Consider the following 13,042-nt stretch of genomic DNA (forward strand, 5'->3'; position numbering starts at 1 on the left):
GGATCTGAAAATGTACGGCATATAGAATTTATTTTTTTGAATCACTTGAGTGTTTTTTGCACAACTCCATTCACATGTGTTGTTTTTTTAGTGTTGTGGAATCATCCATGTTAACAGACAATCAACAACAAATAAACTACAGTTTGGGCCAAAAGTATGGACACCACTGCAATTCTGTCAGATAATACTCAGTTTCTTCCTGAAAATGATTGCAAACACAAATTCTTTCTTATTATTATCTTCATTTAATTTGTCTTAAATGAAAAAACACAAAAAGAATTTCCTAAAGCCAAATTGGATATAATTTCACACCAAACATAAAAAAGGGGGTGGACAAAAGTATTGGCACTGTTTGAAAAATCATGTGATGCTTCTCTAATTTGTGTAATTAACAGCACCTGTAACTTACCTGCGGCACCTAACAGGTGTTGGTAATAACTAAATCACACTTGCAGCCAGTTGACATGGATTAAAGTTGACTCAACCTCTGTCCTGTGTCCTTGTGTGTACCACATTGAGCATGGAGAAAAGAAAGAAGACCAAAGAACTGTCTGAGGACTTGAGAAACCAAATTGTGAGGAAGCATGAGCAATCTCAAGGCTACAAGTCCATCTCCAAAGACCTGAATGTTCCTGTGTCTACCGTGCGCAGTGTCATCAAGAAGTTTAAAGCCCATGGCACTGTGGCTAACCTCCCAGATGTGGACGGAAAAGAAAAATTGACGAGATTTCAACACAAGATTGTGCAGATGTTGGCTAAAGATCCTTGACTAACATCCAAAAAAGTTCAAGCTGCCCTGCAGTCCGAGGGTACAACAGTGTCAACCCGTACTATCCGTCGGCGTCTGAATGAAAAGGGACTGTATGGTAGGAGACCCAGGAAGACCCCACTTCTTACCCCGAGACATAAAAAAGCCAGGCTGGAGTTTGCCAAAACTTACCTGAAAAAGCCTTAAGCGTTTTGGAAGAATGTTCTCTGGTCAGATGAGACAAAAGTAGGGGTTTTTGGCCAAAAGCATCAACATAGAGTTTACAGGAGAAAAAAAGAGGCATTCAAAGAAAAGAACATAGTCCCTACAGTCAAACATGGCGGAGGTTCCCTGATGCTTTGGGGTTGCTTTGCTGCCACTGGCACTGGACTGCTTGGCCATGTGCATGGCATTATGAAGTCTGAAGACTACCAACAAATTTTGCAGCATAATGTAGGGCCCAGTCCCAGTGTGAGAAAGCTGGGTCTCCCTCAGAGGTCATGGGCCTTCCAGTAGGACAATGACCCAAAACACACTTCAAAAAGCACTAGAAAATGGTTTGAGAGAAAGCACTGGAGACTTCTAAGGTGGCCAGCAATGAGTCCAGACCTGAATCCCATAGAACACCTGTGGAGAGATCTAAAAATGGCAGTTTGGAGAAGGCACCCTACAAATATCAGGGACCTGGAGCAGTTTGCCAAAGAAGAATGGTCTAAAATTCCAGCAGAGCATTGTAAGAAACTCATTGATGGTTACCGGAAGCGGTTGGTCGCAGTTATTTTGGCTAAAGGTTGTGCAACTAAGTACTGTATTAGGCTGAGGGTGCCAATACTTTTGTCTGGCCCATTTTTGGAGTTTTGTGTGAAATGATCAATGTTTTGCTTTTTGCTTAATTCTCTTTTGTGTTTTTTCATTGAAGACAAATTAAATGAAGATGATAATACCAAAGAATTTGTGTTTACAATCATTTTCACGAAGAAACTGAGTATTATCTGACAGAATTGCAGGGTTGTCAATACTTTTGGCCACAACTGTACATGTGAGAATTTAATGCTGATTAAAAGAAAAAATTTTTCACCTAAAAACAGAATGTATTTAACATTTTAGGCTAGGAATCCATAGCGACTTTTGTGCACTGTCCACTTTTGGCTACCACTGTGCTGGCCCTAATAAGGAGCTGACATATCATTGGTGCAGCCTGTGCAGCGCCCTGGAGGTAAGAGGCACCACTACCACCTCCAAATCCGCACCCAGCTTTTGTCATAGACCGATCTATTGGTCTGCAAAGGGCCCATATACTGTTCTTGCACAAGGGCCCTGTTCTATTTGTGTCAGCCACTGGCCCTAATGTTTCATTGTGGTGGAAAAAATAGTAAAATAAGAATCTATTTACGTTTAGGATTCTTACAATCACAGCAAGAAACCAGCAACGTTTCCCCCAGTGACATTCCCTCAGTTTCTATGTGAGCGTAGTCTTATTTACACATTAATATGACAGCTCGGTGTGCTGATAACAATAACCTATCAACGGGAAGCAAGGAAGCCTTCAATCTTCTCTAAATATATGGCCCTCACACAGCCATAGCATGGTACTGTGAATAAAGTTGAAGCAAAATGAAAAGGTAAAACTAAACCTTCACTCAACATAGGAGATTTGTCAACTGATAATTGTTCAGTTCTGGATCAGGTCTCTGAGGAAATATTTAGTGTCGGCTCTAACTCTCCAGACAACAGTAGGCGTTTTGCTTTGAGGTATTATTTTTAACCTAGAAAACCATCTATTACTATGAACATTCAGTTTGTTCACACAAAAATAGCCGGAGTTGAAGAACATCAACACAAAGCCCAATCTTCTGTCCAGTTAATCCCAGCGGTCCAGTAGCTGAGGTGGTAAAGCTTGATTTATACAATGTGTAACGCTGCTGAGAAGAAATACTTGGAAAAAGAATAAAGATATCTCTATAACAAGATGATGTCATGTGGCTTCATGTACCATAGACACAAGGTCAATAATGGTGGACAAACCCTACGTCCGAAATTATATTATACACTGAATTAACATTCAGTCTTGGAACCGTCATTGTAACATTGGGGGTAGAATGTCTTTAACCAGACATGATTCCATATACGCTTCTAAAATGGGCTGTGGTGTGCAATAGTAGAAAAGCAATTTGCCCAATAAGCAAGATTCACACATCGCGAAAAGCAGTTCACTGATTTGCCTGTTTCTTGATAAGAAACCCTATATTTTCATTTTAAGACAATGGAAATCAAAATAGAAAGGCATCTTAAAGCATTCACTGACTTAAATCCAGTACATAAAACTAAAATTGTATTTTGTGTAAAATCGCAAATTTTCAGGGTTTCACTCTCACCCTAGAAACTAGTGGTATCTTAATTTTTCTATTTTCTTTCAGGAGGCATTGAAAAAAGATAGGAATGAAGGAAATGTGTAGTAATTTAGGGGAATAAGTTATTTGTCCTTAACTTTTTCTGAAGGTGGAATCACAACACAATATAAGGAATTGAATAATTAGAACAGAGCCACATATAAGTCCAAGAACGGACAGAAGAACTCCCACATAATATATATACATCATCTGAAAAAGGAGTCACAGAACTGCCATAGAAGGTATAAAAAATATCAATATTTATTAAACAATATAACAATAAAATATTTAAGTAAAATACAGAACTATCAGTCATGATAAGGTAACTATGTGAATAGCGGATACAGGTAACAAATACCACACAACACACCTAAAATCAACGACTGGAGGTCACAAGTTCACAAAACCAAGTGTATAATGAATGTTTCCACATGATAAATCCCACTGGGGACTCCCTATCAATAGCAAGTCTACAATCATGTAAAGGACTGGACCTCACCCATTTTAGTCGTGGTGTGTGCGTGGCAGCGCCAGCCCCTACGCGCGTTTTGCGTAGGCTTCTTCGGGGGGCTGTACAGCGTGTGTCACTAACAATGTTTTTATAAGGCCACCGCACCTGAGGCTGATAATGGGACTCAATAAGCGGCGCATGCGCCAATGACGTTAGCGCCTGAACTAGAATCACCGCTCGGCTGTCCGGGCCGAGCGAGAAGCCAGGGAGCCAGAACCATGGCAACCGTGACTCACACGTCCGACCCAATGGACGCCGGCGGCGATGCACGTCACCGTCATGCGCACAAGTCCCAGAGAGAAGGTCAGTGAGAGCGAATGTAGGTATATATCCCGCAGTAAGTATATAAGAGGTGAGGTGCTAAAGTGCAGAGTGCTGTGCAAAATTGTTATATACAACCATAGCATATAATTGCCTGATATACAGATAATAATTCATTAATTACAATGTACTATATAGGACAGAGAACTAAATAACATCATCAAAAGAAATAACAACAAACAAACAAAGTCCGTGAACATAATATGGTTCTCCAGGAGTGTAATATGGAACTGTGGATGAATATAAATCCCACTTTCATTCTCTCACATCAGAGTGTGGTGGACGTCAATAACAATAGTATTCATTTGTATCCGGGTTGAACCGCAACAACTTCAACATTAGACTCACTTATTCTTGGCATCCAAAGGAAATTTCCTTTCTTGACCTTAAAATACAGGTACAGCCTGATGGCTCATTGGGTACGGATGTGCATAGGAAAGAGACTTTAGTGAACGCATTACTCCATGCATCCTCCGCGCACATGAGTTCAACCATCAGGGCTGTACCTGTGGGTCAATTTCTCCGGATGAGGAGAATATGCACCTCTGAAGAGGCTTTTGAGCGTCAGGCGGTGGACCTTGGGGAGAGATTTAGTGAACATGGCTACAGCAAGAGATGCATCAAAAAAGGATATAAGAGGGCCAAACATGTCAACAGGACCTCCTTACTATCCCAGGATCAATACCTCCATGTGTCTGGAAATAAAAAAAAAAAAAAAAGATGGGTAACAAGTGTGGGGCATTGACAGGATCCACACTGGCATTAGAGGCGGAGATATGAAACGCCTTCTATTTCAACGTGAATGCAGGTGGATTAATGTCCTAAACACATTGGTTCCTTTTGGACTCGATGAGCAGAATAGCTTCGCATGTTTCCTCTAGTTTCGTATAGAGTTATCTGGACTTAGTTTTTAATGTCTTCGTGTGTCTGTTTATGTGCTTATTTGTAATTTGTTTTTTTTTGTAATTTTATCTTTAGTTATTCATGATGGGAATACTATTGTTATTGTCGTCCACCACACTCTGATGTGAGAGAATGAAAGTGGGATTTATATTCATCCACAGTTCCACATTACACTCCTGGAGAACCATATTATGTTCACGGACTTTGTTTGTTGTTATTTCTTTTGATGATGTTATTTATGTCTCTGTCCTATATAGTACATTGTAATTAATGAATTATTATCTGTATATCAGGCAATTATATGTATAACAATTTTGCACAGCATTCTGCACTTTAGCACCTCACCTCTTATATACTTACTCACTGCGGGATATATACCTACATTCGCTCTCACTGTCCTTCTCTCTGGGACTTGTGCGCATGACAGTGACGGTGCATCGGCGCCGGCGTCCATTGGGTCGGACGTGTGAGTCACGATTTCCATGGTTCTGGCTCCCTGGCTTCTCGCTCGGCCCGGACAGCCGAGCGGTGATGCTAGTTCCGGCGCTGACGTCATTGGCGCATGCGCCGCTTATTGAGTCCCATTATCAGCTTCAGGTGCGGTGGCCTTATAAAAACTTTTTTAGTGACACACGCTGTACAGCCCCCCGAAGAAGCCTACGCGAAACGCGCGTAGGGGGTGGCGCTGCCAGGCACACACCACGACTAAAATGGGTGAGGTCCAGTCCTTTACATGATTGTAGACTTGCTATTGATAGGGAGTCCCCAGTGGGATTTATCATGTGGAACCATTCATTATACACTTGGTTTTGTGAACTTGTGACCTCCAGTCGTTGATTTTAGGTGTGTTGTGTGGTATTTGTTACCTGTATCCGCTATTCACATAGTTACCTTATCATGACTGATAGTTCTGTATTTTACTTAAATATTTTATTGTTATATTGTTTAATAAATATTGATATTTTTTATACCTTCTATGGCAGTTCTGTGACTCCTTTTTCAGATGATGTAAATATAAGGAATTGACTGCTAACTCAAAGGAGTTGTTATATACATTTTTTTTTTTTTACTATGGGCCTAAGAAATAACAGGCAGGTAGTTGCTAACCTCTGCCAGCTCAGAGCAGTCACAGACGGCTCCTTTCAGTGATTCTATTGTTTTGCGCCAATGTCAGGTCCACAGAGCAGCTACTTCTCTTTTGCTGTTTTGTGGGATGTGACTGCTGATGTCATGCTGATTTACAGATGACTCCCTGCTGCCTAACTGAGGGAAGCCATTCGTCAATCAGCAACACGCCGGTAGTAACGCTCTGTCGACAAGAGTAGCCCAGAAGGAGCAGGAGCTGTATATGATCACTCTCAGCCAGCATCGATTAGAGCATGCTAGTAGTTAACTATCTGCCTGTTTGTTCTTAGGCCCATAGTAAAAAAAAAAATACAAAAAATAAAATAGTTTCGGAAAATCCCTGCAACTTGGACTGGGCAGCTGGTATTCCAGCTTTTCAACTTTTGTTCTCAAGTTCCTCCAGTGGGTTATTTTTATGGTCCAGGGATGTGTTTACCATTGTAATCTTGAACAGGTGGATTAATCTATTTGATTTTAGTGGTTATAAACCCATTTGTTCACAAAAGGCTGATGGTGAGGTAGCAAATACAGCTGAAAACATTCGGAATTACAAAAGTTGAGGGTTCTTAATAATAGTTTATATTCCACAGATAGAATAATTGTAGCAAAGATTTTAGTAATTATTAAAGTAAAAAAATAATGTTCAAGGTTTTTGTCCTTTGCCTTTTACTATTTGTAATATTATCTAAAGTGCCATTGACTCCAAGGTTCAGTACATGTGGAAAATTGAGTTCAACTACATGACGAGCGATAATGGACATGAACTAAATGAGTGACATAGTGGTATAGAGAGAGAAGACCCTGTAAGCAGATGCTTACAATGTGCATGGTAGGATCGCTACTTCCAACAGGTGACGCTGTAAAGTTCAAATCTTCTTTTTCTCTGGAGAGGCAATTTGCATATTAAATTTCCCAGAAAAGCATTGTACGGCGAATAAGCCTCTTTACCTTGACAAGCCAGAGCTGGTATGTCACTTTCCACAAGGCAAAACCTTACCCCTTAGACCTCAGTCCAGAGCCTCTCACCTAGCCAAATCAGTTCTCATGCTTCACACTGATGAGGGCCAACAGCCCAAAACACTGTGTCTGCGAATTGAGTTACTGATTTGGCTTTTTAACCTAAGTCATATTGCACGACTCGTTAAAGGGTTGATTGTGACTTGTAGGATCGCTACTTCCAACAGGTGGCGCTATAGAGTTCAAGTCCTCTTTTTCTCTGAAGAGGCAATTTGCATAATGTGCATGGTAAGCAGTTTGTGGGTGAATGTCAAAACTTCTCATGCAGTAGTATAGTGGTAGCAGGGCTATTGTAGGTTGTAGGACTTTTGGAAATATGAAGACTTCAAAAACATATTAAAACCCAAAGTCTGATCAGTTTAGGTAGCGAGTTTCATCATATATGGAATCCTCGGGAGACGAGGTAGTTGCGTGAATAGGCGAAGGAGGATTTCTGAGAATTGGAGATTGCCTGTGAGTAGATATCTGGAGAGAGATTTTCTCATATGTTAAAAAGGCATACAAGGATAGCTTTAGGACAAGATAACAAGGAGAAAGGTGGATTATCTGGGCTGCAAAGTTGATGGCGGCTGTTGATGGAAATATGATAAAATACCTTAAAGAGAGATTAAAAGTCCTAAGATATTGTAAGAGACAAGAGAATAATATTTTATCTTCATGTAAATGGAAAACTGATAATCTTATTGTCCATCAAAAGAAATGGAAACAATACTTGGGTTGTAAAGTTCGCCATAAATAGATAAAGGCTCGCAGATCTTGCCAACAACCTTTTGTGTATGGGGGAAGCTTGTCTATTCCCCAGCATTTGCCAAAGTGGCTTTGAAAGTTTCGAATAGTGGTTTATTTCCCTCTTGCTGTGAAAAAATAAAAATAAAAATAAAAATAAAATATATATATATATATATATATATATACATATATATATATATATATATGTGTGTGTGTATATATATATATATATATATAAATGAGAGCAGCACAATGCTCACCGGTGGGTGCTAAGCCTCCTGGGTAAGACTATCCACACGTCCGCCCACATAATATGCCGAACAGAAAAGGAAGGCAGCACTCCAATAGTTGAAAAGGTGAAAAAGCTGTGAAGTTTATTTCAGACCCACATCTCGCGACGTTTCGGCTGACACTGAGCCTTTCTCAAGCAGTGGGTGGTAACAAATTGTGTCCTTATATACATATAACCCTTAATCATTTACATAATAAATAGCCATACACGTGCTTACAGTTGTTATGATAAATTTACATCATACTTATAAAAACACTCCATGTGTTTCCTTGGTGTATAAAGTGCATTGTGCTAAGGTGCTCTAATAGACTTCTCTTACTTCCACATTCCCACTGATATTGCCGCTTTTAGAACTATTTATATCTTATTCTCTTATATGTATACAGTGATTCATATCTTGGGATATTGTTAGATCATAGCGCTTACCCCGCCGGACAGATGGAGCCACATGGAGGACTGTATAGCCGCTGAACTCAGCGTTCCCTAAAACTTACTGCGCATGACAAAGCATCACATACCCACGTGTTGGAAAGCCAGCCAGTGAGATTACAAGTACTCCTTCCTTTTACCTGCGCCTGCGCACAGGGACTATGTCTGCCCCACATCTCCATCTTGGTTGTGGCAGCGCCGTACTGCATAGTACAAAGATACTACTTTCACTGGATATTCCTCCGCACTTCTAAATTATGTTATCCTTTGTTTATTTAGATACCGATTGGGCTACTACTATAATCCACTTTTAGCTAGCAGGACGGCACCTTATTCAGGCTATCTCCCGCTGCCGATGGGCCTCTACATTGACTTATGACCTTCTCAGATCACATAGTCTCCGTACCAGGACCCATATCAGTGTGCCAATATAATGTCCAGTATCTGACAAAGAAAGAAACTTACTTCCAATAACAAAAATCTTCCATATGCAAGAATAGATGCCAATTTCATATTTATTAGATCATATAAAGACAATCTCAACTGGCCAGCAGACCAACACCAGGCTGAATTTGCAAATAACATTAGAGAAATATTTTTGGACGAAAATATATAGAAAAGTTATTAAGATATATTAACAACTATGTCCTCCTCTGTGAACTTCCAATCCATTAACAGCAGGGCAAGGACCTTTTCACTGGGAGTGGAGATATATCTAAAAAATATACAAACATAACACTTATTAAAATAGGAGCAGTAGAACAGTCTTCATTCTGCATGTTCCATATTAACAACTGGAGTGTATATACAACCAATTTAAAGAAACATATCCCTCTAAGGTTGGACCATATGTGGATGGATTTTAAACTCTACATTTAGGCTTTCGGCTTTAGCGTGTCCAACTCATAAATCCAACGGAGTTCTACTTTTTTCAAGAGACACATTCTGTTCCCCCCTCTCCTTTGGGCTGGAACTCTGTCTATTATTCAGAATTTGAGATCTTTTTCCGTATACAGTGTGTGTATATATATATATATATATATATATATATTAAAGTGAACCTGTCACCAGGTGTGGCCGATAAGAGATACGGCCATCACCTTTCAGGGCTGATATACAGCATTCTATAATGCTGTATATCTGCCCCCAACCCAACCTGCAAGAGAAGAAAAATAACTTTTATTATACTCACCTGCAGGGTGGTCCGGTCCAATGGGCATCGCTGGTCTTAGTCTGGCGCCTCCCATCTTCTTACGATCCCCGTCCTCCTGATTGCTTCGTGTGGATGATGCGTCCCTTTGTCATCCACACAGTCTCCTTGGCACTGCATATTAACCCTACTGTGGAATATAGTGAAGTGTTTCACATCTACTCAGCATGATATGGAGGATACCAGGATCTTCTGTACTTACTGTACAAACTCTCCTGTCTCAGCTGTGAAATCCTATATGTAGTGTGATGACACCCTATGTAACGACCTCCTGACAGCCCACAATAGGGCACTAGATCTTATACTAATAGAACCCATTGGGTCTTTTGGTTTCAAAATGTTTTCCTAAACTAAAATGTGGATAGACATTTCTCCTACAATGGTAATGCCCATGCACTAAGTGCATGAGCTGAAAAACATTTACCCCTGTGGGGTATACATATCTATAAAAGAATGTTCAAGGTAGGCCTCTAAAAATTGTCAAAGTGGGCATCATAAACACCCTTAAAAATTTATAGCGAGGGTAGCATGATCACCCTGTTGATATGGTGGTGAAGGAGGATGAGGAGGACGTCGCAAAAAAACTAAACCCTAAACCCTGAAGCGTATACCCATGTTTTGGTGGGAAGAGATGCATGGGAATAGACTAGAAGAAAAATGCTGCTGTCACCTTGTGGTGTACAGAAGTGTAAACCGGATTGGCTGGATTAGCCCTTGTTCATTTTGATAAGAATCAGCACGTCAGCATTTTCAGTTGACAGGTGGATGTGTCTATCAGTTATAATAACCCCAGTGGCACTAGTGTAGAGAGAAAGTTCATGCCACGTGTCTAGCTTGGATACCCAATAGTTGTAAGGCAAAAAGGAATCTCGGAGGACACTGGTATGGTCGGCAAAGTTCTTCTTACGAATCTTTCCAAAATATTCCCTCCTTGTCAGAGTACCCCAGGCATCAGGACCTGAGCGATGAGAGGGTCTGATAAAATTGTCCCAGACCTTTGAGAGTGTTCACCTGCCTCTGCTGCATCTGGTGTGTCTTCCTGGTCTCCACTCCTTGGTTGTCCAAGGAAATGTGACCTCTGCTGTTAGTGTTGTCAGATGGGAATTATTTTAATAATTCTTCAACTAGGGCCTTATCATAGAATCATAGAATGTTAGAGTTGGAAGGGACCTCACTTATCATAATGTCCAATCTCCTGCTCAATGCAGGATTCAGTAAACCATCTCTGTCCAGCCTCTGTTTGAAGACTTCCATTGAAGGAGAACTCACCACCTCCCATGGCAGCCTGTTCCACTCATTGATCACTCTCTTTTAAAAAAAAAAAATTCTAATATCTGATCTGTGTCTCTTCCCATTCAATTTTGTCCCATTGCTTCTAGTCTTTCCTTGTGCAAATTAGAATAAAGTTGATCCCTTTACATTGTGACAGCCCTTGAGATATTTGTAGACAGTTATTAAGTCTCCTTTTAGCCTTCTTTTATGCAAGCTAAACATTCTCAGATCCTTTAACTGTTTCTAGTAGGACATACTTTGCAGTCTGCTTACCATCCTGCTCACTCTTCTCTGGTACTTAAACATTTTATTGCACCTCTCTACCACGGGAAATAGAGATGTAAAATTCTTGGACCTCTCCACCTTGGGAAAGAAAGATGTAAAGTTCTCCTTGTAGCATGGGTCTTGAATGGTGACCAACCAGTAATTAGTGTTGGCCAAAATACGTACCATGCAAGAGTCACGGGAAAGGCAGTGGAATAAAAACTCAGCCATGTGTGCCAGACTGCCAACAGCCAAGACTTCCTTGTCCCCACCAGGAGGGTGACTGTCCATGTTGTCTTCCTTGTCCCTTGTCCTCCTCATCTTTTCCTCGTCTTCAGGCCATCCTTGCTGAACAGACACGATGAAGGTGGTGTGGGTACTACCGTCTGTAGTGCAAGCAACCAGCTTCTGTTCCTCCTCCTCCTAATTATCACCTAATCCGCATTGAGAAGATAAGATGGGGCTGGGCTGTGAAGCATTACCCAGTATAGTTTCTTGTTCAATCTCAACTTGCTCCGCCTGCAAAGCTTCCTCTTTAATTGTAAGCATTGAACATTTCAGTAGACATAGAAGCTGGATGGTGATGGTGATTATGGTGTCATTGCCGCTCACCATCTTGGTTGAGTCCTGAAAATTTTGAAAAACCACACAGATGTCAGGGGGCTTATGTGTGGGGGCTTACCGGTATACCGACGGGACTGGTATTCAACTACTGCACTCTTCTGACGCTCAGAAAGCCTTGCCAACATATGTAATGTTGAGTTCCAATGAGTGGTGACATCACACACCAGTTGATGAGCTGAAAGTTTCAAACGTTGCTGTAGCACTGCCAGGGCAGGGGCAGCTGACTTGTGAAAATGGGCACACACTTGGCATACTTTCACAAGTACCTCAGGCAGAACTGATTAGGTTTTCAGAAAAGATGAACCACATAGTTGAGCATGTGGACCAGGCACGGTACATGTGCGAGGTTGCCAAGCTTCAGAGCTGCCATCAGGTTATGGCCATTGACACACACATCCATGCTTGGTTGTAGGTTCAGGGGCAAGGGCCACAGATTACCGTATATACTCGAGTATAAGCCGACCCGAGTATAAAAGTAAAATTAATTGAGACATCAGTAGGTAAAGTGTTTTTGAATATCCATATTGAATCAGGAGCCCCATATAATGCTCCATAAAGTTTGATGGGCCCCATTAGATGCTCCATATTAAAATATGCACCATAAAATCCTGCATAAAGAGTAATAAGGGCCTCATAAGATGCTCCATAGAGATATTTGCCCTATATAGTGCTGCACAAACGTTATGGCCCCATAAAATGCTCCATACAGATAATTGCCCCATATAATGCTGGACATGGCCCCATAAGATGCTCCATACAGACACTTGCCCCTTATAATGCTGCACAAACGTTATGGCTCCATAAGATGCTCCATATAGTCACTTGCTCCATATAGTGCTGCACAAGCGTTATGGCCCCATAAGATCATCTATACAGACACTTGCCCCTTATAGTGCTGCACAAGTGTTATGGCCCCATAAGATCATCCATACAGTCACTTGCCCCTTATAGTGCTGCACAAGCGTTATGGCCCCATAAGATCATCCATACAGTCACTTGCCCCATATGCTTTTGCTGCGATAAAAAAAAAAAATCACATACTCACCTCTCGTCGCTCAGGACCCCCGGCACTTTCAATATTCACCGCTCCTCGTTCCGGTGCGGCTCCGTCTTCAGCACTGACATTCACGCAGGTGCGAAACGGCCGTCGTTCAGTCTCCACATGTCCTTGCTCACATACACCCCCGAGCCGTGAAGATGTCACTTT

The 13,042-nt window shown here is 41.2% G+C and overlaps 1 protein-coding gene across 1 annotated transcript in view; it reads left to right on the forward strand.

Annotated features, from left to right (window-relative positions):
* The window catches only part of ADORA1 (adenosine A1 receptor), a 237,025-nt gene that overhangs the window by 191,836 nt on the left and 32,147 nt on the right, over positions 1–13,042 (forward strand). The gene's annotated exons all lie outside the window — the stretch shown is intronic.

This window comes from Ranitomeya imitator, chromosome 3 (genome assembly GCF_032444005.1).
Source record: "Ranitomeya imitator isolate aRanImi1 chromosome 3, aRanImi1.pri, whole genome shotgun sequence".
In the NCBI taxonomy this organism is placed as follows: Eukaryota; Metazoa; Chordata; class Amphibia; order Anura; family Dendrobatidae; genus Ranitomeya; species Ranitomeya imitator.